The 24,722-nt window shown below is 45.4% G+C and overlaps 1 protein-coding gene across 9 annotated transcripts in view; it reads left to right on the top strand.

Moving 5' to 3' along the window:
- FMNL2 (formin like 2) overlaps positions 1-24,722 on the top strand; it is a 335,632-nt gene that overhangs the window by 129,088 nt on the left and 181,822 nt on the right. The window lies entirely within an intron of this gene.

The following is a 24,722-nucleotide window of genomic DNA, read 5'->3' as shown; positions in this document are numbered from 1 at the left end:
GCTTTGGCCAATTATGGCTCTCCGTTTTTTGCAAGCTGTGATTGGGCAAGCATGCGGGTCATAGTGCATGCTTGGCCAATCATCAGCCAGCAATGCACTGCGATGCCACAGTGAATTATGGGCCGTGAAAAGCAACTCGAATTTGACGCGAACGTCCCAAAACGTTCGGAATTCAACGAACGATCGAACATACGATGTTCGAATCGAACATGAGTTCGACTTGAATACGAAGCTCATCCCTAGTCCACAAGTTTAAGCGCATTCTTCCAACTGACCATCATACTAATGCAGTGTCTCTCAACCTTTTTTTAGTCAAAGCACCTTTTAATATTCTGCACAATCTCTAGGCACCCCAATCTCTAGGCACCCCAATTGAAAATTTAAAAAGACGGAACAAATAGTTTTACATAATGCAGCAACATCCTCCTACGTAGGACATCCAATATTAGAGATGAATTTCACTCTGGTTTCTCTCCTTCACTCAGCTAATGTGACCCTATTGTTGAGGGAGAGGGTCAGGGGAGGGACAAACAAGGATGCTGTGCAGGCGCCTGACATCCTCCTTATCAACTGATGACATCATTAGTTGTTAGGTCGCTGTCGTCTCAAAGGCTGTAATGGTGCACAACAAAAACCGGTGGCTTTATGTATCTAAAAGACAAGCTTGATCCACCCACCGGCTTATATACCATTTTTTTTCAATTTTTGGTCATTTTGCCAAAGCGCCTCTGAAGAAACCTGAAGGCCCCCCAGAATGCCTGGGCACCCTGATTGAAAAAGGCAGGACTGTATCATGCATTGACGATATAGTCATTTTTAGCAGGGGTTCCTCTGTGCTGAAAAGGTTGAAAAACGCTGGACTAGGAGATATGGACTGGGTGCAGTGTACATGACATCCTTGTGTTGGAGACTTCAAGACCGATGACATTGGGGTTATTTACGACAAGCAAATCCACTTTGCACTACACGTGCAAACTACAAGTGCAAAGTGCACTTGAAATTGCACTGAAAGTGCACTTGGAAGTGCAGTCGCTGTAGATCTGAGGGGAAGATCTGAAAAGAGGGGAAGCTCTGCTGATTTTATTATCCAATCATGTGCAAGATAAAATGCTGTTTTTTATTTTCCTTGCATGTCCCCCTCGGATCTACAGCGACTACACTTCCAAGTGCACTTTCAGTGCAATTTGAAGTGCACTTTGGACTTGTAGTGCAAAGTGGATTTTCCTTTCGTAAATAACCCCCCACTGTGTCTATAATGCTCGTCTTTCAATATTTTTTTCCTTTAAATACTGTATGTCTTTATACCTTTATGGTGAGATCCGTTGTTATGGACACTAAAGTTAACGAAAGTCCGCTCCAGTGAATTAACATTCCCTGTCCTTTGTAATTTCTCAGTTCCAGGCCTCTGCCACCCATCTACAGAGGATGTCATTATTCCTAGAAACATAATGAGGAATGATGCCGGCCATTTGCATTAATAGGGGCAATTGTGCATTGTTTACAGTAAGCATGCTAAGCGACTCGAGAAAACCAATTGTTTCAAAGAGATTCACGTGGGCTTGAATCAAGAGAAAAAAGTGAGATTAGACATCTAATTTAAAGTGACTCTATCTCTGTTTTAAACATTAAACAGCAAACACTTACCTGTCCCATTTGCCAGCTCCAGCAAAAAAAAAATGTCCCCATCGCAACGATTCTTATCCCCTGCTGCCTCCCAAATTCTTCCTCCCCCAATATTCATGCAGTGCCCCCCCTTCCTCACATGAAACCACAGTGCCCAGGGCGGCCGCCCCTCCTTCCCACCCCCTGTCCCGGCCCTGGCCTAAATGCTTACTACTTGCTTACAACTTTTAAATCCCATTGGCCAGATTCGCGTACGGTGGCTTAAAGTTGTGTGGGCGTAGCGTATGTAATTTACGTTACGCTGCCGTAAGTTAGAGAGGCAAGTGCTGTATTCACAAAGCACTTGCGTCCTAAGTTACTGCGGCGTATCGTAAATGTGCCGGCATAAGCGCGCCTAATTCAAATTGTGAAGAGGTGGGCGTGTTTTATGTAAATAAAGTATGACCCCACGTAAATGACGTTTTGAACGAACGGCGCATGCGCCGTCCGTGGACGTATCCCAGTGCGCATGCTCCAAATTACGCCGCAAAGACTCATTGGTTTCGACGTGAACGTAAATTACGCCCAGCCCCATTCACGGACGACTTACGCAAACTACGTAAAATTTTAAAAATTCGACGCGGTCCTGACGTCCAAACTTAACATTGGCTGCGCCATCTTTTTGGTGGTTTATCTTTACGCCTAAAAACGCCTGACGTAAACGGCGTATCTTTACTGCGACAGGCAAGCGTACGTTCGTGAATAGGTCGTATCTCGCTGATTTACGCATTCTAGGCGTAAATCTGCGTACATGCCCCTAGCGGCCAGCGTAAATAGACAGCTAAGATACGACGGCGCCGTCGGTCGTATCTTAGCTACATTTAAGCGTATCTCAATTTGAGAATACACTTAAAGCGGAAGTAAACCCATCTATTTGCTAGTTTAAAAAAAAGGTAACATTCCCGGCATGCCGGAAATGCTAGGTGTCACATTTGCTTGTGCTCTCAACCAAACTGTCAAGCCATCCAATGGCTGGTTTCATAACTGATCACATGTGCAGCATTGTGGCAGTTGCAGATTAAACAGAGGCCAAGATGGCAGCTTCCTTGGCTGAAAACAATAGGAGGGTTTACTTCCACTTTAAATATACGACGGCGCAGATTCGGAGTTACGACGACGTATCTACTGATACGCCGTCGTATCTCTACGTGAATCTGGCTACATGTATCTAGTCACATGATCTCTCCTGAACAGAAGGATAAGGCAAGCTAAACACCGATTTTGTCCTTTATCATGTGACCAAATGCCTAGGCCTTGTGTCCTGTGACCAGCACTAGAGGGGTTCTACAAAAGCAGTATGTCCAGGAAAGGATAATAATTGCAGCTCCTATATTATTATTTATTTGCCTATCCCAGCACAACGGTTAACCTAGCTTTAGGGTTAACACTGTAGTAAAGGTCCATTAGAAAGATTTGACTACTTTATAGTATGGCTGCGTTATGTAATAAATGATGTACTCATTGCCGCAGTTATGCTTTTATTAGGTTTTATTTCTTTTACTTCTTACGTGTTAAGACTTGTGGTGCGATATTCTATGTAAAAGTGTCAATGAAAATGGAATTTTCCATTGTATAAGTCTGGCAAGTTCTCATTTTTTATTTTTCATATAGCAATAATAACAAATGGCAAGTGCCAGTTCTCTGTGTTTACAGCGAGTTTTATAATATGAGAGTCAGCGTGTGCTTCATTAGGTAATTTGGTGTAATAATATTTTATGAAGTATGAGATTATGTGGCTATGAATTTATATTGTCAGGGCAATTTAGAAGTGTTATAGTTTTCAGGATACGTATTATTTAACAAAAGTGCCACGTTTCAAATTTTTAGGGGTTCCTCGTCTCTTACCGCTTTCAGAGCTAATAAACTAAATTATGGACAAAAACCTTTTGCTTTCTAGTGCCTGCTAGTCGTCATCCTTTATGCTCGGTTCACACTGCCACCACCTGAAAGTCGCGCGACTTACAGTGCAATTTTGAAACTTCTAGGAATGCCTGACCTTATCTTCCTGTAAGGTCGGATCCAAATCACATCAGTTAAAGTGGATGTAAACCCACATTTTTTTTATTTATTTTTTTGATGTCACAAGATTCAGAAATAGTTAAGCTGGTGTATCAGTAGATACGCCGTCGTAACTCTGAATCTGCGCCGTCGTATCTTTAAGTGTATTCTCAAAATGAGATACACTTAAATGTAGCTAAGATACGACGGCCTGCAACGTCGTATCTTAGCTGTGTATTTAGGCCGGCCGCTAGGGGCGTGAACGCTGATTTACGCCTAGAATGCGTAAATCAGCGAGATACGCCTATTCACGAACGTACGCTTGCCCGTCGCAGTAAAGATACGCCGTTTATGTAAGGCGTTTTCAGGCGTAAAGATATTCCACCAAAAAGCTGGCCTAGCCAATGTTAAGTATGGACGTCGGTCCCGCGTCGAATTTTGAAAATTTTACGTCGTTTGCGTAAGTTGTCCGTGAATGGGGCTGGACGTAATTTACGTTCACGTCGAATCCAATAAGTCCTTGCGGCGTAATTTGAAGCATGCGCACTGGGATACGTCCACGGACGGCGCATGCGCCGTTCATTCAAAACGTCATTAACGTTTGAATTAGGCGCGCTTACGTTGGCCCATTTACGCTACGCCGCCGTAACCTAGGAGGCAATTGCTTTGTGAATATATACGATACGCTACGCCTGCACAAAGTTGAACCAGTCTTTCTGAATCTGGCTAACAATGTACAGTATAAGATTTCCTATCATCTGTGCCCAGTCTTGCCTCTCAGTTAATCTAGCTCTGAGCAATCCTATTTTATTGTTCAGTGAAATAAAACGGACTTATAGAGGAAAACCTTAGTGCGTTCTGCCCCCTTGCTGTGAGTGACAGGTTATTTCCATATCTCATGCACTAGCCTGGAGACAGGGAATCTTTTTTAATTCCCACCCCCACTCCTTTTCTGAAGTCATGTGGTTACTTTTCTGGATTTTGACTGGATGTTAGTGATCATAGCAGAATTTAGTGTAAGGAATACGCAAGAGAAAATGCATGTTGACAATTGGAGTGTAGAGGAGGGCGGGGAGTCTACTGACATCAGCCACACGACTCCACCCACCGAGCTCCAGACAACAGATCCACCCACAGAATCTGCAGTTTTTCAGTTCTTATAACAAAGTGGAGACATTTGACAGGTAAGGATACATGCAGGAGGCATCTATATCCTTATAGATCAGCACTATGGTAGTAGTTTAGAAAGGATTAGAGAGGGTTTACATCCACTTTAAGATGAGGATCTGACTTGGAAGCATCTTTCATTAAAGTGATTGTAAAGTCTCATTTTTTTTCCCCCCTAAAACAAACATCTCAGGTCCTGGCTCCTCCCTCCTGTTGAGTGCCCCCACAGCAAGCAGCTTGATATGGGGGCACTCGAGCCGATTTACAGCTGCCTGTGTCCATTCAGACACAGAGCCCCGCCCCGGCCCCGCCCCCTATCTCTCCTGATTGGCTAGCTGACTTTGATTGAGGACACAGGAGACATGGCTGCATGAATACAATGGAGATTCCTCCATTCAAACTGTTAGCACACTGTCTGAACGGATGAAATTTGAGCCGTCTATGCCTAGCCTAAGATTTTATATTCACTAATCTCTCAAACTACATAGCTCTGAATATTCCCACTGTTGGAACCAAATCCGTATGTCTCTCTTTTCTCCTCTAATGTACCTCTTTTTAGATCAAACGTACAGACTTGTATAAATACATTTCACTGCCAGAAATGTTTATACTGCACTCAGCATTTCACCCAACCTTCGGATTATTGTATAAAATGTAAAAATGTTACTAAAGCGCTCATGTGAATATAAAAAATAGAAAATGTGAAATACTAAAAGGTAAGTAAATGATGATTGCTGCAATTATTTAACCACTTAACGCCCGCCGCACGACTATTTACGTCCACAGAATGGCACGTACAGGCAGATGGGCGTATATATATGTCCCTGCCTTCTAGCGGGTCGGGGGTCCGATCGAGACCCCCTCCGCTGCGTGCGGCGGGCGGCTTACCTCCGGGAGCGATCCGACTCTAGGGGACGGCTGTTCATTTCTGTCCGCCCCCTCGTGATCGCTTCCAGCCAATCCTGTGAGCCGCCGCCGTGTCACTTCCTCTGCCTGTAAAATGTAAACATAGGCAGAGTAAGTGATACAGCTCTCATCTCGGCGGTATTTTCAAACCGCCGAGATGAGAGAAGAGTCACAGTAAGTCGCACCTAACACTACACTGACACCAGTACACATAGGCACACTTAACCCCTTCCGATCACCCCCCCCCACCCCCCTGTCACACTGTCACTGAATGCAAGGATCATATATGTACTGATCACTGCATTTAGTGTCAGTGTGACAGTTAGTGTGACAGCCAGTTAGTGTTTGGTCCAGGGTAGCCCCGTACCCCCCCAATAACGTTTTAACCCCTTGATCACCGCCCTAGTTAACCCTTTCACTCCCTATTGCCAGTGTCACTAAGCAATCATTTTTCTGATCGCTGTATTAGTGTCACTGTTGCCGCTAGGAAGCTAATTTTTTTTTTACTAAATACCTGTGGCTGAATAAATTTTGGCCTAAATGTTTGACTAAAATTTAGTTTATTCAATTTTTCTTATAACAAAAAGTAAAAAATATTGTTTTTTTTTTTCAAAAATGTCGCTCTATTTTTGTTTAAAGCGCAAAAAATAAAAATCGCAGAGGCAATCAAATACCATCAAAAGAAAGCTCTATTTGTGGGAAGAAAAGGACGCAAATTTTGTTTGGGAGCCACGTCGCACAACCGCGCAATTGTCTGTTAAAGCGACGCAGTGCCGAATTGTAAAAACGCCTCTGGGCATTTAGCAGCATATTGGTCCGGGGCTTAAGTGGTTAAAATGTGTACTGATATCACAAAAAAAGTGCTAAATAGAAAATGAATAATGCGCTAAAATCAACCTCCTAATATTGCACAGTGCTCCAACATTCTACTAATAAATAAATGTCACAAAATAATCGTGATATTTAAAATATAATGACAAAGAGTTATCCACCACCATAAAGTGAATCAAACTACTCCCAAAGTTAATGAATACGAGCCTTCAGGCTGGGTTCACACTTGTCCGACAAACGGTCCTACATTGGGAGCCTCATGTAGCATGACGTGTGAAAATCAATGTTTCCCTATGAGAGCTGTCTTAACTGGTCCGACACTAGTCGGTCCGACTTTGAAAATGCTCCCTGTACTACTTTTGGTCCTACATTGATCCTACTTCAACCCATTGAATATCATTGAAGTCGGACCAAAGTAGTATCCTGTTCATGAAAGTAGGATGGATGTAGGACCAATGTAGGATAAATGTAGGACCGATGTAGCAGAGCAAAGTAGGATGAAAGTAGTGTAGTAGTGTGAACCCAGCCTCATCCTACTTTGCTCTGCTACATTGGTCCTACATTTATCCTACATTGGTCCTACATCCATCCTACTTTCATGAACAGGATACTACTTTGGTCCGACTTCAATGATATTCAATGGGCCTGAAGTAGGATCAATGTAGGACCAAAAGTAGTACAGGGAGCATTTTCAAAGTCGGACCGACTTGTGTAGGACGCTACAAGACGCTCTCATAGGGAAACATTGAACACAGAGCAAAGTAGGATGAAAGTAGTGTAGTAGTGTGAACCCAGCCTCATAGGGAAAACACAGACACCTATCTTGATTGATATGACCTTGGGATTATTGTGTTGGTTATTTTCAAATGCTAGTTTAAAACCCTTTCACGCCGAGCAAATGCATATATGCGTCCTCGGCTTTTCGGGGGTTATACCGGGATGATGCGTGCAGCCGCAGGCATCATCCCGGTACCGATGTTTAGAGCCGGCGATCGGCTATCCAGACATAACAACCGATGCGGCTAAAAGCCGCTCGGTTGTTATGCTGGAGGAGCCGGAAGGGACATCCCGCCGCTCTGACAGGGCCTACCGTCCCACCGGGAGACCCGATCCCCGATCCGGCGCCTCCATCGTCCAGGCTCACTCTGAAACAAAGCCGTAAACGGCTTTGATCAGTCTCCGCATTGAAAACACGGAAGCGACGTCATGACATCACTTCCGGGTTTCTCGGCTGCCAATGGCGCCGGATTTAAAAAGTACACAGTATTCAGAATCGCCGTTTTCGGCGATCTGAATACTTTGAAGTGCAAAGGAGGGATCGGGGGTCTTTTAGACCCCCAATCCCTCCATAAAGAGTACCTGTCACCACCTATTACTGTCACAAGGGATGTTTACATTCCTTGTGACAGCACGTTCCTTGTGACAGCAATAAAAGTGATCAAAACGTAAAAAAAAAAAAAACACAAATTTAATATTCTAAAAATAAATAAGAATTTTTTTTTTTAAAGGGCCCCCCTCCCCGCGAGCTTGCGCAACAAAGAAAACGCATACGGAAGTCGCGCCCGCATATGAAAACGGTGTTAAAATCACACATGTGAGGTATCGCCCCGATCGTCAGAGCGAGAGCAATAATTCTAGCACTAGACCTCCTCTGTAACTCTAACCTGGTAACCGTAAAAAAAGTTTAAAGCGTTGCCTATGGAGATTTTTAGGTACCGTAGTTTGTCGCCATTCCACGAGTGTGTGCAATTATAAAGCGTGACATGCTTGGTATCTATTTACTCGGCGTAACATCATCTTTCACATTATGCAAAAAAATTGGGCTAACTTTACTTTTTCATTTTTTTAAAATTCATGAAAGTAAATTTTTCCCAAAAAATTGCGTTTAAAACACCGCCGCACAAATACCATGTGACATAAAATATTGCAACAATCGCCATTTTATTCTTTAGATTCTCTGCTAAAAAAATATATATAATGTTTGGGGGTTCGAAGTAATTTTCTAGCCAAAAATACGGATTTTAACTCGTAAACACCAAATGTCATAAATAGGTTTAGGCATGAAAGGGATAAAGGTAAATCCTGGGGGCTGCAAGGTCCATAAAGGCATGGATGAGCGAGTTTGGGGTGGAGAAACGTTACTGGCCGTGCCGATCGTGCCCGCCGGTTACACGCACGGGAGTCGGGGGCGAGCGCACGCGCCCCTAGTGGCCTGCGCGAGAGCCGACGTATAGCTACGGGCTCTCGCGCAGGGGAGCCGACCTGCCGCCGTATAACTGCGGCGGCTGGTTTGCAAGCAGTTAAAGCAACGCAGTGCCAAATCGCAAAAAAATGCCCCGGTCATTGGGCAGCCAAATTCTCTGGGGCTGAAGTGGTTAATCGGATCCTGTCTAAATTGGCCCCAGTATGAATGATAGTTAGGGACATTAAATTGTAAGCTCCTTGAGGGTAGGGACTGATGTGAATGTACTATGTTAGCCAGATTCACAAATAGTTACGCCGGCGTATCAGTAGATACGCCGACGTAACTCTGAATCTGCGCCGTCGTAAGTTTAAGTGTATTCTCAAACTGAGATACACTTAAACCTAGCTAAGATACGACAGCCTGCGCCGTCGTATCTTAGGGTGCAATATTTAGGCTGGCCGCTAGGTGGCGCTTCCGTTGAGTTTGGCGTAGAATATGTAAATGCCTAGATACGCCGATTCACGAACGTACGTGCGCCCGTCGCAGTAAAGATACGCCGTTTACGCAAGGCGTTTTCCGGCGTAAAGTTATTCCATCAAGTAGCTGGCCTAGTCAATGTTAAGTATGGCCGTCGTTCCCACGTCGAAATTTGAAAATTTTACGCCGTTTGCGTAAGTCGTCCGTGAATAGGGCTGGACGTACTTTGGAGCAATGCACGCTGGGATATGTACACGGACGGCGCATGCGCCGTTCATAAAAAAAGACAATCACATCGGGTCACCCTCCATTAACATAAAACACGCCCCCCTCTTTTGAATTAGGCGCGCTTACGCCGGCCCCATTTACGCTACGCCGCCGTAAGTCAGGAGGCAAGTACTTTGTGAATACAGGGCCAGATTCAGGTAGAAATGCGGCGGCGTAACTTATCGTAGATACGTTACACCGCCGCAAGTTTTCATCGCAAGTGCCTGATTCACAAAGCACTTGCAATGAAAACTACGCCGGCGGCCTCTGGCGTAAGCCCGCGTAATTTAAATGGGCGTGTGCCATTTAAATTAGGCACGCTCCTGCGCCGGACCTACTGCGCATGCTCCGTTTCGTAACTCCTGCCGTGCTTTGCGCGAAGTGACGTCATTTTTTCGAACGGCGACGCGCGTAGCGTACTTCCGTATTCCCGGACGTGTTATGCAAACGACGTGAAATTTTAAATTTTGACGCAGGAACGACGGCCATACTTTAGACAGCAATACGTTTGCTGACTAAAGTTAAGGCACCCAAAACGACGACTAACTTTGCGACGGGAAACTAGACTAGCGGCGACGTAGCGAACGCGAAAAACCGTTGTGGATCGCCGTAACTCCTAATTTGCATACCCAACGCTGGTTTACGACGCAAACTCCCCCGAGCGGCGGCCGCAGTACTGCATCCTAAGATCCGACAGTGTAAAACAATTATACCTGTCGGATCTTAGGGCTATCTATGCGTAACTGATTCTATGAATCAGTCGCATAGATACTCTGAGAGATACTCCGTTGTATCTCCTTTGTGAATCTGGGCCACAGTACTTGCCTCTCTGACTTAAGGCGGCGTAACGTAAATACGATACGCTACGCCGCCTAAAGATACGCGCCCCTACCTGAATCTGGCTTTAAATATGTAAAGCGCTGCGTAACTTGATGGCGCTATAGAAGTACCTGAAATAATAATAATAATAATAATAAATAATACAGTCCCATCAGTGTTGTGTTAGGAAGTGAATGAGGAATGATTTTTCTAAACACCTCTTATTGTAGTATGGGTTGTAGTAATTCTTCCTCCATTCACATAGATTATGCGCCCTGCGGAGTGAAATTAGTAGTGTTTGGAATCCTGCCGCTCTCCCACTGCTCCGGTAATATCCATTCTCTGTGCCATTCTAATGCAGCCGCTCCTAATCCCATTTGGTATTTTTATGGTCTGCTTGTGTGTGTGTTTTATCTGAATGAGTGAGAGGAGGATCAGCTGACATCATGTTTCTCGCTGACTTAATCTCTTTGTCTGGGTTGCTTGTGATAGATATTACATAACCCAGTTGTGCGTAGCGCAATCTCATCCGCGGAGAGGGAGGAATGTGGGAAAAATGAATATTGAGGTCAGATTATAAAAGGGACTTTGGGCCAGATTCACATACAGGGCCGGACTTACCATTGGCCTTGACTGGGCTCAAGCCCAGGGGCCCCACCCAATAGGGGGCCCCCTTTTAAAAAAAAAAAAAAAAAAAAAATTTTTTTTTTTTTTTTTTTTTTTTTTTTTTAGGGGTCCGGAGGTCCCCAGGGGCCCGGAGGCCCCCAGGGCCCCGGACGGCAACCCCCCTTTTTTTTATTTATTTTTTGTAAAAAAATGTTTTTTTTTATATATTTTTTATTTTTATATATATAATATTATATATATATATATATATATATATATATATATATATATATATATATATATATTTTTTATTATTATTATTAAAGGGCCCAGGGGTCTCCAGGGCCCCGGATGGCAACCCCCCTTTTTTTTATTTATTTTTTGTAAAAAAATGTTTTTTTTATATATTTTTTATTTTTATATATATATAATATATATATATGTATATATGTATATATATATATATATATATATATATATATATTTTATTATTATTATTAAAGGGCCCAAGGGTCTCCAGGGCCCCCGGATGGCAACCCACCTTTTTTATTTTTTTATAAAAAAAATTACATTTTTTTTTTATATATATATATATTTTTTTTTATTAAAGGGCTCAGAGGTCCCCAGGGCCCCATGTGGCAACCCCCCCTTTTTTATTTTTTTTATAAATGTTTATTTTTTTATTTTTGTTTATTTTTTTATTTTTTATTAAAAGGCCCAGAGGTTCCCAGGGGCCCAGAGGTCCCCAGGGCCCCCGGGTTTGGCAACCTCCCTTTTTTTATGTATTTTTTAAAAATGTTTTTTTTTTTATTATTATTAAAGGGCCCAGAGGTTTATTTTTTCTTTTTATTAAAAGGCCCAGAGGTCCCCAGGGCCCCGGATGGCTACATATATTTATATATATTTGTTTTCTTCTTTATTTCTTCTTTTTTTTGTAAAGGCCCCCCCCGCTTCTCAATTTGCGGCAGCCCCCACGCTTCTCAATTTCAGGCGGCAGCACCCCCACCCCCCCTAGGTTCTCTGCTTCAGGGGGCCCATGCCTTAAGCTGTGCAAGGGGCCCCAAAATTCCAGATGGCGGCCCTGCGCATACCTCCCAACACGCACGGATTCTGTGGGACTTTCCCGCACAGACAGCTTCTTCCCGCAGTCCCGCAAAAGGGTTAATTTTCCCGCACTGCAAGAGGAGGCAGCACGGAAGCAGGAGGAACCGGAGTGGTGTGTGGAGGACTGTGGCTGCTGAAGGGAAGATAGCCGAGAGCCGGGCTAATGACAGTCTGTGGCCCCGGCTGTTGGCACAGGTGAGAGGCACCCCCCCCCCTCAACAACTGCAAAATCCCCCCCCGCTCAACAACTTTAATGCGCTCCCCCCGCTCAACAACTTCAATTCGCCCCCCCCCCCGCTCAACAACTTCGATCCCCCCCAATTCTCGGCTCCAGGGGGCCCCTTCAACACTCAAGCCCAGGGGCCCCCACCACCCTAAGTCCTGCCCTGTTCACATAGAATTACGTTACGCTGCGGCGGCGTAACGTATCCCATTTACGTTACACCGCCGCAAGTTTACAGCGTAAGTGCCTGATTCACAAAGCACTTACCTGTAAACTTGTGGCGGCGTAGCGTAAATCCGCTCGGCGCAAGCCCGCCTAATTCAAATGGGGCGGGCACCAATTAAATTAGGCGCGTTCCCGTGCCGAACGTACTGCGCATGCTCCGTCCGTAAAATTACCCGACATGCATTGTGCTAAATGACGTCGCAAGGACGTCATTGGTTTCGACGTTAACGTAAATGGCGTCCAGCGCCATTCACGGACTACTTACGCAAACAACGTGAAATTTAACATTTCGACGCGGGAACGATGGCCATACTTAACATTGGTTAGTCCACCTAGAGGGCAACCTTAGTTTTACGCGACGCATCTCTACGGAAACAACGTAAATTTAGATCGACGGGCAAAGCGGACGTTCGTGAATCGGCGTAACTAGTCATTTGCATATTCTACGCCGGCCGCAATGGAATCGCCACCTAGCGGCCGGCCTAAGATCCGATGGTGTAACACAGTTACACCTGTCGGATCTTAGGGCTATCTATGCGTAACTGATTCTATGAATCAGCCACATAGATACGACAATCGTATCTCAGAGATACGACGGCGTATCAGGAGATACGCCGTCGTATCTCTTTTGTGAATCTGGCCCTTTGCTTTTTATGGTTCACTTTCAACATATCGAGAGACATTCATTTAACCCCTTCAGATCTAGACTTATTTTATGCATCCCCCCAATTGATTAAGTTATGGGATGTAAAAAGGGCTAATGATAACATTCACAAGTAGATTTGCGCACACCTTTTTTTACATCTCTTTCAAATATGTTATTGAAGATAATACAGTACATGTTATTGGTACAGATTTTGAAATGAAACAAGATAAACGGATATAGATATCAAGGCTTCTTGGTAATCATTTGAGACAAAATAAATGTTATTGATTAATTCCATTAGATTATTAACTACTTCAGATCCGCGCTATAGCCGAAAGACGGTTACAGCGTGGACCTAATTTGCCAGGAGGGCGTCCATGGACGTCCTCCCGTTCTCGAGCGGCGGGCTCTGTGATCAGCGAGTCAATGAGACTTGGCTGATCACAGATCGATCCCGACCCCTTACGACGTAATCAGCTGTCAGCATAGGTGTGTGCAGCCTATTGCATTAGGGTGTGCACCCCAAAGCCCAAACACACACTACCGATCACTCACGATGTTTATTCAGAAAGGGAAGGGGCCGGTAAATTACATATTTACTGGCACCTTTCCCACTCCTAAAACATCCCAGCAGCAACAGGCGATATGAGAGGAGGGAAGCTGGCAGCGCTGCGGGGGGAAAGATGGGAGCCAGGGCAGTAGGGGGAATCTGTGCTGCTCAGGGTGATTAGGGTGTGCCTGGGCACACCTGGCACACCCTATGCGCACGCCTATGGCTGTCAGCCAAGGCGATCACTGGCAGGTGTCAGAGGGACATCGGTCCCGATCAAGGAGAGCAGCCACCTTCTCATTTGTGCCACCTGCCAGTGCCACCTACCAGTGCACAACATTGCAGCCTACCAGTGCCCACCAGCGCCACACATCAGTGCCCACAGTGCCACACATCAGTGCCCACAGTGCCATCCATCAGTGCCCACAGTGCCACCTATAAGTATCACCAATCAGTGTCAACTACCAGTGCCACCTATCAGTTCCCATCAGTGCCCCCCATCAGTGCTCCCCATCGGTGCCACCCATCGGGGCCCATCATATCAGTGACTATCAGTGCCACCTTATCTGTACCCATCAGTGCCGCCTTGTCTCTGCCTATCAGTACCCACAAGTGCAGCCTATCAGTGCCCACCAGTGCATCCTATCAGTGCCCACCAGTGCTGCCTTATCAGTGCATATCAATGAAGGAGAAAAATTGCCTGTTTGCAAAATTTTATAACAAACTATGAAACATGATTTTTTTTAATTTTTTTTAATTTTCAATGTTTTTTTGTTTGTTTAGCAAAAATATAAAAACCCTAGCAGCGAATAAATACCAACAAAAGAAAGCTCTATTTGTGTGAAAACGCTGAAAGCTGAAAATTGGTCTGGGCAGGAGGGGGGTTTTGTGTGCCCAGTAAGGAAGTGGTTAAATACAATGGGTATTCTTACTAAATATATCTTTTGTTTATGTCTGTTACACATAAATAAAGAGGTTGAGTGAAGATAAAAATGTACACAATATATCGAAAACATGGAACCGAAAAAAGATAAAGTCGTTTATTGTTCAATAGAATGGTTATTTGTGGGATAGTTGGGAAATATATTCTTTTTCACAGGGGCTATGTGGCTTGGCGTATCCTGGAGATAGGATTATTAATGCCAACTATCTCAAAGTACCCATCATATATGGGCAGATAAACTATTTTCATATTACTGGGTTTAGTAACATATGAAAGTTAATCAGCGCAAAAAAAATAAAACCGTCTCAATTCAGGTTGTGTGAAATAATCCAGTTGCTGCTTATCACTCAAAACTGTTCTCACTGGGGCAGATTCAGGTAACTGCGCGCCTAGTTACGGCGGCGCAGCGTATTGTATTTACGCTACGCCGACGCAACTTACAGGAGCAAGTGCAGTATTCACAAAGCACTTGCTCCGTAAGTTGCGGCGGCGTAGCGTAAATGGGGCCGGCGTAAGCCCGCGTAATTCAAATGTGGAAGGGGGGGGGGCGTGTTTTATGCTAATGTGTGATGACCTGACGTGATTGACGTGTTTTACGAACGGCGCATGCGCCGTCTGTGTACATATCCCAGTGTGCATTGCTCTCAAGTACGCCGCAACGACGTATTGGTTTCGACGTGAACGTAAATTACGTCCAGCCCTATTCGCGAACGACTTACACAAACGACGTAAAAAATTCAAATTTCGAAGTGGGAATGACGTCCATACTTAAAGGGGTGGTTCCCCTAAAAATAAACTTTTGACATTGCATTTGCTACATTAATTACAATTAGAATCGGCTGGTTTTATTGAAAAAATACCTCCGTACGTAGCGTTTGCTATATTCGTTCCCACCACCACTTCCGGGTACGATGCTGGCGGTGGGCGTTCCTAATTGATGGACAGGCATCCGACCGACGCATCCATCGCGTCACGAGATGCCAAAAGAAGCCGAACGTCGGTGTGGCTCTATACGGCGCATGCGCACCGACGTTCGGCTTCTTTCGGCATCTCGTGACGCGATGGATGCGTCGGTCGGATGCCTGTCCATCAATTAGGAACGCCCACCGCCAGCATCGTACCCGGAAGTGGCGGTGGGAACGAATATGGCAAACGCTACGTACGGAGGTATTTTTTCAGTAAAACCAGCCGATTCTAATTGTAATTAATGTAGCAAATGCAATGTCAAAAGTTTATTTTTAGGGGAACCACCGCTTTAACATTGGCTGCGCCTCCTAATAGCAGGAGCAACGTTACGCCGAAACATAGGGACACAGATCGGTCACCTCCCCCAGTCAGTCCCCTTCCCCCACAGTTAGAAACACTATATAAGCAATACATTTAACCCCTTCCTCACCCCCTAGTGTTAACTCCTTCCCTGCCAGTCACATTTATACAGTAATTAGTGCATATTTATAGCACTGATCGCAGTATAAATGTGAATGGTGCCAAAAATGTGTCAAAAGTGTCCGATGTGCCCGCCATAATGTCACAGTCCCAGATCGCCGCCATTACTAGTAAAAAAAAAAAAAAATAATAATAATAATTCTGTCCCCTATTTTGTAGGCGCTATAACTTTTGCGCAAACAAGTCGCTTATTGCGATTTTTTTTTTTTTACTAAAAATATGTAGAAGAATACGTATCGGCCTAGACTTAGAAAAAAATTGGGCTATTTATTATAGCAACAAGTAAAAAATATTGATTTTTTTTTTCAAAATTGTCGCTCTTTATTTGTTTATAGCGCAAAAAATAAAAACCGCAAAGGTGATCAAATACCACCAAAAGAAAGCTCTACTTGTGGGGAAAAAAGGACATCAATTTTGTTTGGCAGTCACGTCGCACGACTGCGCAATTGTCAGTTAAAGCGACGCAGTGCCGGAAGCTGCAATTTCACCTGGGGGGTATAGGTGCCCAGTAAGCAAGTGGTTAAGGTTGTGGCCGTACATCTGCTGTGAGAAGTTGTTTGTGTTTCGTGTTTTTCTCGTCCCCCAGATTATCCTTAGAGAGTCTTTTCTCCGTGTCGCGCTAAGGTGCCAAACAGAGTTAATGAGCTAAGTAGGATTTCTCCCTAATTGAATAGAGGAAAATATTACATTATGTATTTGCTTTGTTCTTCAGTGAGTGTGAAAGTTTTAAATGATTACAGTATTAGTCACACACGCGCTCGATTGTTTTCATTCCATTTATAGCGCCAGCACACATTGATTTAATTGCTTTGCCAGCCATTATATTCTAGGCCCTTCTTTGCATCTAGTTATAGAATGACAAGCACATAAATATGGTACAACTTACAAATACATTTTACACTTCTATTTTTAGTACAGCGGTAAAAATTAGGGAAGTGGAGTAATGTATTGAGAGAAGGCGCAGGCTGCCATTGCTGATCTGTGCTTCTTCAAATCTGTGTTACCTGGTTGGTTCATCCACTGGCTTCAATACCTTGCAAGAAAAGAGTTTGGGGCTTTGAATGAGGCACAGCCTTTAGTAGTGTAGCGCCTGTGTACTTTATAGTACTGGTGCTAGTTACATTTAAGGGCAGATCAGAGTGTAGTTAAACTCTGATCCAGATTGTTAAATGCAAAACAGGGTCTCTGTCTCGGCTTGGCTGTGCTGTAGGCTATTCTGTTGCGTTGGGGTGTTCTTCTAGCCCCGGTGCTGCAGGTGGCAGCAGTGGAGTCAAGGTTTGGGTGCTCTTTCCCAGCAGCCAATCAGGAGGGTTTGTCCTCGCTATGCATGCTGGGGAGGGGTAATTATGAGGCAGACGCCATTTGGTCTGGGTCTTCTTCGTCCAGTGTGGCACCCACCTTTAGGGTGGCCACACCACGGCGCCCCGGCGCTATGGCCTACCTGGCCGGGGCGTGCGTGCCACGCGGTGTTCCTGGTTCCGGCAGAGATCTTAGCCTAGGCCGACAAGGCCTAGGGCGGCACTTTGCGGGGGGCGCCGTTTCGCAGGCTGCTCTTACAGAACAGGAGAAAGAGCTGGGGGCGGGGGGGGTTGTACTGGGAGGGGATAGAAGGAGGCACAGGTTTGAGATGAGGGGGGATTTTTTTTCTGAACGTGAGGATTTATGCTGGATGGGGGAGGATTTGTGCCGAGAGATATAAATATACGATTAACGTACGGCGCATGCGCCGTCCCGTGGGCGCCACCCAGTGCACATGCGCAGAATCACGTTGAAACTACTCCCTAAGATACGTTGAATCACTGCCTACGACGTGAACGTAACCTACGCGCAGCCATATTCACGTACTACTACGTAAACAACGTAAAATACGACGGCTGTTCCCTGGTCCATACCTTTGCATGAGTTGCGCCTCATAGATGGGGAATAACTTTACGCCGGACGTAAGTCTTACGCAAACCGCGTATATGATGCGCCGGGCGCAACTACGTTTGTGAATCGGTGTATCTCCCTCATTTGCATATGTGCATCGGAAATCTATGGGAGCGGCAAATGCGCCCGGCGTAACTATGCGCCCACGATACGACGACGTAGGCAAGTTACGCCGGTCGTAGGAAGCCTATTTTCAGGCGTATCTAGTTTTGTGGGCACGGCGCATAGATACGACGGCGCATAGTTACACTTACGCGGCATATCTCGAGATACGTCGGCGTAAGTGCTTTGTGAATCCGGGCCAATGTGGTTTCATGTAGGAAGGTCTTTACTAAGAAGGCCTGCTGAGACTTGTAGTTCAATAGTAGGGTAATACAGGTTGCATATTGATGAGTCCCGAGGCTGAGAAACGGCTACAGAAAATGTCTCATTGTTTACAGTGTTAGATTTTCCTGAACACACACAAAGCTGCCCTTTTTCCACGAATCTGGCTCCCATTTTTACCGCCAAGACGCTTTCATCAATTACTCAATACTGCCTTTGTTTACATTCACTGTTGTTTCCGTCTTGGAAGGACAAAGAGAAATATATGAAATCACAATACTACTTGTATACTGCATGTATTTTTAGACCCAAAGCTCACGGACCTAAAATACTCCAGCATACAGAAATAAAACCAATTAAACTTGACTGGAAGTTTCTATCCTCTGGTTAGTTGGGTTCTTAGGCCCCATGCACACGAGACGCTGCTAAACTCGACTTCAGAGGCATTTGGGCATTTTTTTCAACTGCCCCTGAACACATTTAATGTTATCCTATGTGTCCATGCACACGATCACGTTTTTTGGCGTTTCAAAGCAGTTGGGTTTAGGGCCGTTTTTCCAAACCCAAAATTTTGGGTTCAGAAGCTTTCAGCTTTTGCGTTTTAGAAGCAAATCGCGGCAAAATGCCGCTAAACGCGGCAAAACGCCGCTAAACGCGGCAAAACGCGGCACAAATAGTTTGATTCTGAGCTTGGGGAGGGTCTACAGTGTTTTGGGGATAAACGCTGACAGCCGCAAATCGCGGTAAAACGCCGCAAATCGCGGCAAAACGCTGCGCAATTCGCGGCAAAAACGGGCGTTTTAAATGCCGGTTTTTGCCTTTGAAAAGCTGAGATTAGAGGCGTTTGTAATAGCGTCTCGTGTGCATGGGGCCTTAGAATTAGAAGAACAGGGGTAGACGGCTAAGTGTAAGTCCAGCTTAAACTTTTTTGTTCTTAGTTGAGGAGAAAGATTAGAAACCTTGCTAGGTTTTTACTTCTATCTGGGGCTTTATTCCAGAGATTTCCTGTATTAATTATAACACACAGAACTAGAGATGCGTAAAGTGGATGTAAACCCCAAATTTCTTATTTTGTTTTTGGCTGGCACAATGTATAGTATAAGATTTCAGATCATCTGTGCCCAGTCTTGTCACACAGAGTTAATCCAGCTCTGAGCAATCCTCTTATCATTTTTCAGTGAGATAAAACAGACAAAACAGAGAAAACCTTGTCTTTTCTTCCCCCCTGCTGTGAGTGACAGGTGATTTACATAACTCATGCACAGCCTGAGAAGTCATGTGGCTACTTTTCTGGGTTTTGACTGGATGTTAGTAATCATGGCAGAATTTAGTGTAAGAAATACACAGGAGAAAATTCATGCTGACAAGGGGAGTCTAGAGGTGGGCGGGAGTGTACTGACTTCACAACTCCACCCACGAGCTCCAGACAACAGACCCACCCACAGAATCTGCAGTTTTTCGGGTCTCATAACAGACAGAGGGAAAACATTTGACAGGTAAGGATACATGCAGGAGTCATGTATATAACCTTATAGATCAGCACTATGGCAGTAGTTTAGAAAGGATGAAAGTGGCTTTACATCCACTTTAAAGTGGTTATAAAGGTTCAAGTTTTTTTTTAAATGCATGAAAGTAAAAAACCTTCTATGTGCATCAGCCCCCCCCCCCAATACTTATCTGAGCCCCCTCTCGATCCAGCGATGTTCATGAGAACCTTGGCTCTCCAGGGACTCACACTCCTGATTGGCTTTTGGCTTTGTTCGAGTCTCTGGTCAGCCGGTGTATGTGCCGGCTGGTCGCTCGGGCCTCCCGGTGGGGGAGAGCCCAGGTGAGCCACCGAAGGTGGTGGGAGTGGGGGGATTTCCCCTTCCACTGCTTGAGATAACAGCCGAGCGGGTTCTTAGGCGCATCGGTTGTTATCCCAAGTAAGCCGACCGGGGGTTAAAATGTCCACGTGCCGGGTGCACGTGAATTCATCACGTGCACTGACGGACCAGTCTACAGCATTTGACTAAAGAGCTGTATGAATTTGTATCCTTCATATCAGCCTAGAGTCCAGCTGTAAAGTAAGTCTAAAAATATAAAAAAAATACATGCAAGGGCCTCCAGGGGGTAAAGGTGAAGGACTGGGGTTAGGGAGTAAAGGATAGAGTTCGATTTTAAGAAATAATTGGGGAAGCTAGCTACAAATTGTAAAACTTTTGCTGTGGCCTTGTTGGAATGGGCAGGGACATGTTTCATCACAGAGATCTCAAGGGATAAATGAAGCCAAAACCTATATTCTACCTTGAAATGAGTGCGTGTACTGGATACAGAAGTATAAAAATATCGGGGATGTTGGACCGCACCTGTCTGCCAAATTCTTGGTTATCTCTAATTATAGCTGTAGACACCAAACAAAGGACATCTGGTGTTGTGACTAATGCAAAATGGGAACCAATGCCTGGCTCCTTTGGCTTCAATAAAAACATGATAGGCCAGATCCACAAAAGGGATACGCCGGCGTATCTACTGATACGCCGTCGTATCCCTGTTTCAATCTATGCGACTGATTCACAGAAACAGTTACGCATAGATATTCCTAAGATCCGGCAGGTGTAATAGTTTTACACTGTCGGATCTTAGGATGCAGTACCTCGGCCGCCGATGGGGGCATTTCTCGTCGAAATTCCGCGTCGGGTATGCAAATTAGCACTTACGGAGATCCACAAAGCGGTTTCCCTTTGTGAAGTCTCCTTAAGTTGTTAGTTTGCAAATGCAAAATTAGGGCTGCTTTTACAAAGTGTAAAGTTAGTACACCATGTAAAAGTAGACCCTTCTTTCCCGCGACGCTGTCAATTTTTTTTTTTAAACATTTCTTTTTCCCGCCGCATCTCTTTTTTTTCCCGACACAACTTTTTTTACCCGGCGCGATTCACAAAACTCGGCGCAACGTAACTTTGCACAAAGCACGTCGGGAAAATCGCGTCGGGAGCATGTGCAGTACGTCCGGCGTGGGAGCGCGCCTAATTTAAATGGGACTCGCCCCATTAGATTGGGCACGCCTTGCGCCGGACGGATTTAAGTTACACCACTGAAAATTTCTAGGTAAGTGCTTTGTGGATCGGGCACTTAGGTAGAAATTTTGCGGCGGTGTAACTTAAATCCCCAAAATTAAGTTGCTAGAATGCGTAAATCAGCGAGATACGCCTATTCACGAATGTGCGCCGGCGTAACGACTTTTCTGTATTCAGAAAGCTCGTTATGCCGACTGCAGCCTAAGATATGACTGGCATAAGGCTCTTATGCCGTCGTATCGTAGGCTGCATTCTTACGATGGCCGCTAGGTGGCGTTCCCGTAGTGGTCAGCGTAGAGTATGCAAATTGCATACTCACGCTGATTCACAACCCTACGCGCGCCCTGCGTACGCATTTTACGTCGTTTGCGTTCGTCGGGTTCCGCGTAAGGCTGCTCCTGCTATTAGCAGTCATTTGCCGCAATGCACGTCGGGAAAGTTTCCCGACGGAGCATGCGCACTGCGTTCGGCGCAGGAACGCGCCTAATTTAAATGATCCACGCCCCCTACGGGATCATTTAAATTACGCGCGCTTACGCCGGCCATTTTTAAGGAGCGCCCGCGCAAATTACGTAGCTACTGCTTCATGAATGAAGCGTAGCGCAGGTAAATTACGGAGGCGCAGCATTAAAACGGTACGCTGCGCCTCCGTAAGAGGGCGCAAATCGTACCTGAATCCACCCCAGTGTTTGTGGAAAAAAAGGACATCAATTTTCTTTGGGAGCCACGTCGCACGACCGCGCAATTGTCAGTTAAAGCGATGCAGTGCCGAATCGCAAAACGTGCTCTGGTCATTTGGCAGCCAAATCCTCCGGGGTTAAAGTGGTTAACAAATTGTTTACTGGGGAATATTTACATTATTGTGCTCAGTGTGTTAAGCTAGAAAGCCGCTGAGGGTTTATTACTACTTTTAAGGATTTTATCATTTTGATTCATCAAACGCTGTTGTCTTGTTGTGTTTCGTGTCCTGGGTTCAGCACGTGCGTCCGACCCTTGAGTAACAAAAAAACGCTCATTCATCTGGACAACTGCTCTTGTAAACCTGACATAGAGCAGAATACAAATAATAATTACCTTAGGAAAAAATGGATGAGCTTTTAATATATGCTCTGCTGACTTGCGCTAGGTGTTGGCATTGGTCATTGTCAGATGATGTGAATAACACCGTGGGAGATTTTCTTTCATGTTGATTGTGTTTTCGGTATCCCCTGCAGCATGATTAATGATGCATTCTTCTGGATCGTTGGAATGGAGCTGGGGAACGTACAAAGGCAGCGCTTGGCATTGTGCGTTGTGTGATGGGCGGGGACCCCCAGTAATGGGATGCACAGCTTGGCATGTCTTCTACAGATTGACTTCTAACCTGTGCCAATTCTGTACTGATGTGTTCCTTCAAACCAGGCTGGTGGGTGAGTGGGAAGTACCGTATTTATCGGCGTATACCGCACACTTTTTTGCCCTGAAAATCAGGGCAAAATCGTGGGTGCGCGGTATATGCCGATACCCGCTTTCCTGCGCCGAGTTTGAATACTGCGCCGACATATACCGAGCGCAGTACACTCTTGTATTGTCGGGCAGTCTCGGCTCCTCCCGCGCTGACGTACAGGACGTCAGCGCGAGAGTAGCCGAGCATTGCCGACAATACACGAGTGTACTGCGCTCTGTATATGTCGGCGCAGTATTCAAACTCGGCGCGGGAAACTAGCGGGGAGGACGCCGCAGAAGGACGCCGGACCCGACGAAGAGGATACCCGAAGCCGCAGACGGACGCCGGACCCGACGAAGAGGACACCCGAAGCCGCAGGCGGACGCCGGACCCGACGAGGCCGCCGATGGACGCCGTGCAAGACACCAAAACTGTAAGAACAAAAAAAAAATTTTTTCCACAGGATTCGGGGCAACTTTAGGGGTGCGCGGTATACGCGGGAGCGCGCTATACCGCGATAAATACGGTATACACTATGCAAAGGAGGAAAGGTTGGAGTTTTTGGTTTACTGTGAATTCAGCCAGACAACAGTGGTCCGCTGACAAAGATAATTCCAACACAGTAAATGACATTGGACCTGTCACCCAGGAAGGATGAAAGTAGATCATTTTCAGGAGTAACTCTGGTTCTGTCAAGGCGTTTTGTCATTTATTGTCATTTAAATGGCTTTTCCAAGTCAGTGTGCCGCTACCCATCCATCTCCACAGTACAGACCATATTTTAAAAACATAACAGAAAAAAATTCTTAGCTGTTACTCAGCATTTAAAACCTGACAGAGCTCCTAACTTTTCCCTGATCTAAAACAAAAATTTGGGGCTTTAAAGTGTAAATATAGACACAATAAAAAAAATTACAGATATCATATAGCCTGTCACTAGCGTTACAGTGGCTGTTTTTGTTTTTCCATTAAACGCACTATTTGTCCACTTCCTGCAATAGGGTGACAACATGTTCATTCTGCAATCGCGGCCCGCGTTCCGGTTTCGAATGGCCCGCCTGGTAATTTGGACATATATATATTTTGTGGCCCCCAAGTAATCTCCAAGCGCCAGGTCACAAAAGATAGATATTCTGGCTGCCTCGGAGGGGACAGAGAGGGGGCGGGATGAGTGCCGTACATACAGGAGAATTTCCTGTTTACACAGAGGCCTCTGCAATAGGAAGTCCCGCTGCCATTAGATGACTGTTCTGTCCATCATAGAAGGTGGGACTTTGTAATAAAGAGGCCGCCAAGAAAACAGTAATCTGTTGGCGCTCGTCCCGCCCCCCTCTGAGGCTGCAGATGGGCATCGATCAGGCTGAACTGATGGCAATAGTGAGTCTGCAATTATTAAATTGGGGGTGCTGCATTCATGGCAATGGTGGGGCTGCATTCATGGCAATGTGGGTGCTGCATTCAATTCAATGGGGGTGCTGCATTCATGGCGATGGTGGGGCTGCATTCAAGGCAATGGGGGTGCTGCATTCATGGCAATAGTGAGACATCATTCATGGCAATGGTGGGGCTGCATTCATGGCAACGGGGGTTCTGTATTTATGGCAGTGGTGGGGCTGCATTCATGGGAATGGTGGGGTTGCATACATGGCAATTGGGGGGCTACATTAATGGCAATGGGGGTTCTGCATTTATGACAATGGTGGGACTGCATTCATGGCAATGGAGGTGCTGCATTCATGGCAATGGTGGGGCTGCATTCATGGCAATGGGGGTGCTGCATTCATGGCGATGGTGGGGCTGCATTCAAGGCAATGGGGGTGCTGCATTCATGGCAATAGTGAGACATCATTCATGGCAATGGTGGGGCTGCATTCATGGCAATGGGGTTTCTGTATTCATGGCAGTGGTGGGGCTGCATTCATGGGAATGGTG

This window comes from Rana temporaria, chromosome 6, assembly GCF_905171775.1.
Source record: "Rana temporaria chromosome 6, aRanTem1.1, whole genome shotgun sequence".
Lineage (NCBI taxonomy): Eukaryota > Metazoa > Chordata > Amphibia > Anura > Ranidae > Rana > Rana temporaria.
The sequence above is the reverse complement of the archived record's forward strand: the minus strand, read 5'-3'. Positions and strand labels throughout refer to the sequence as shown.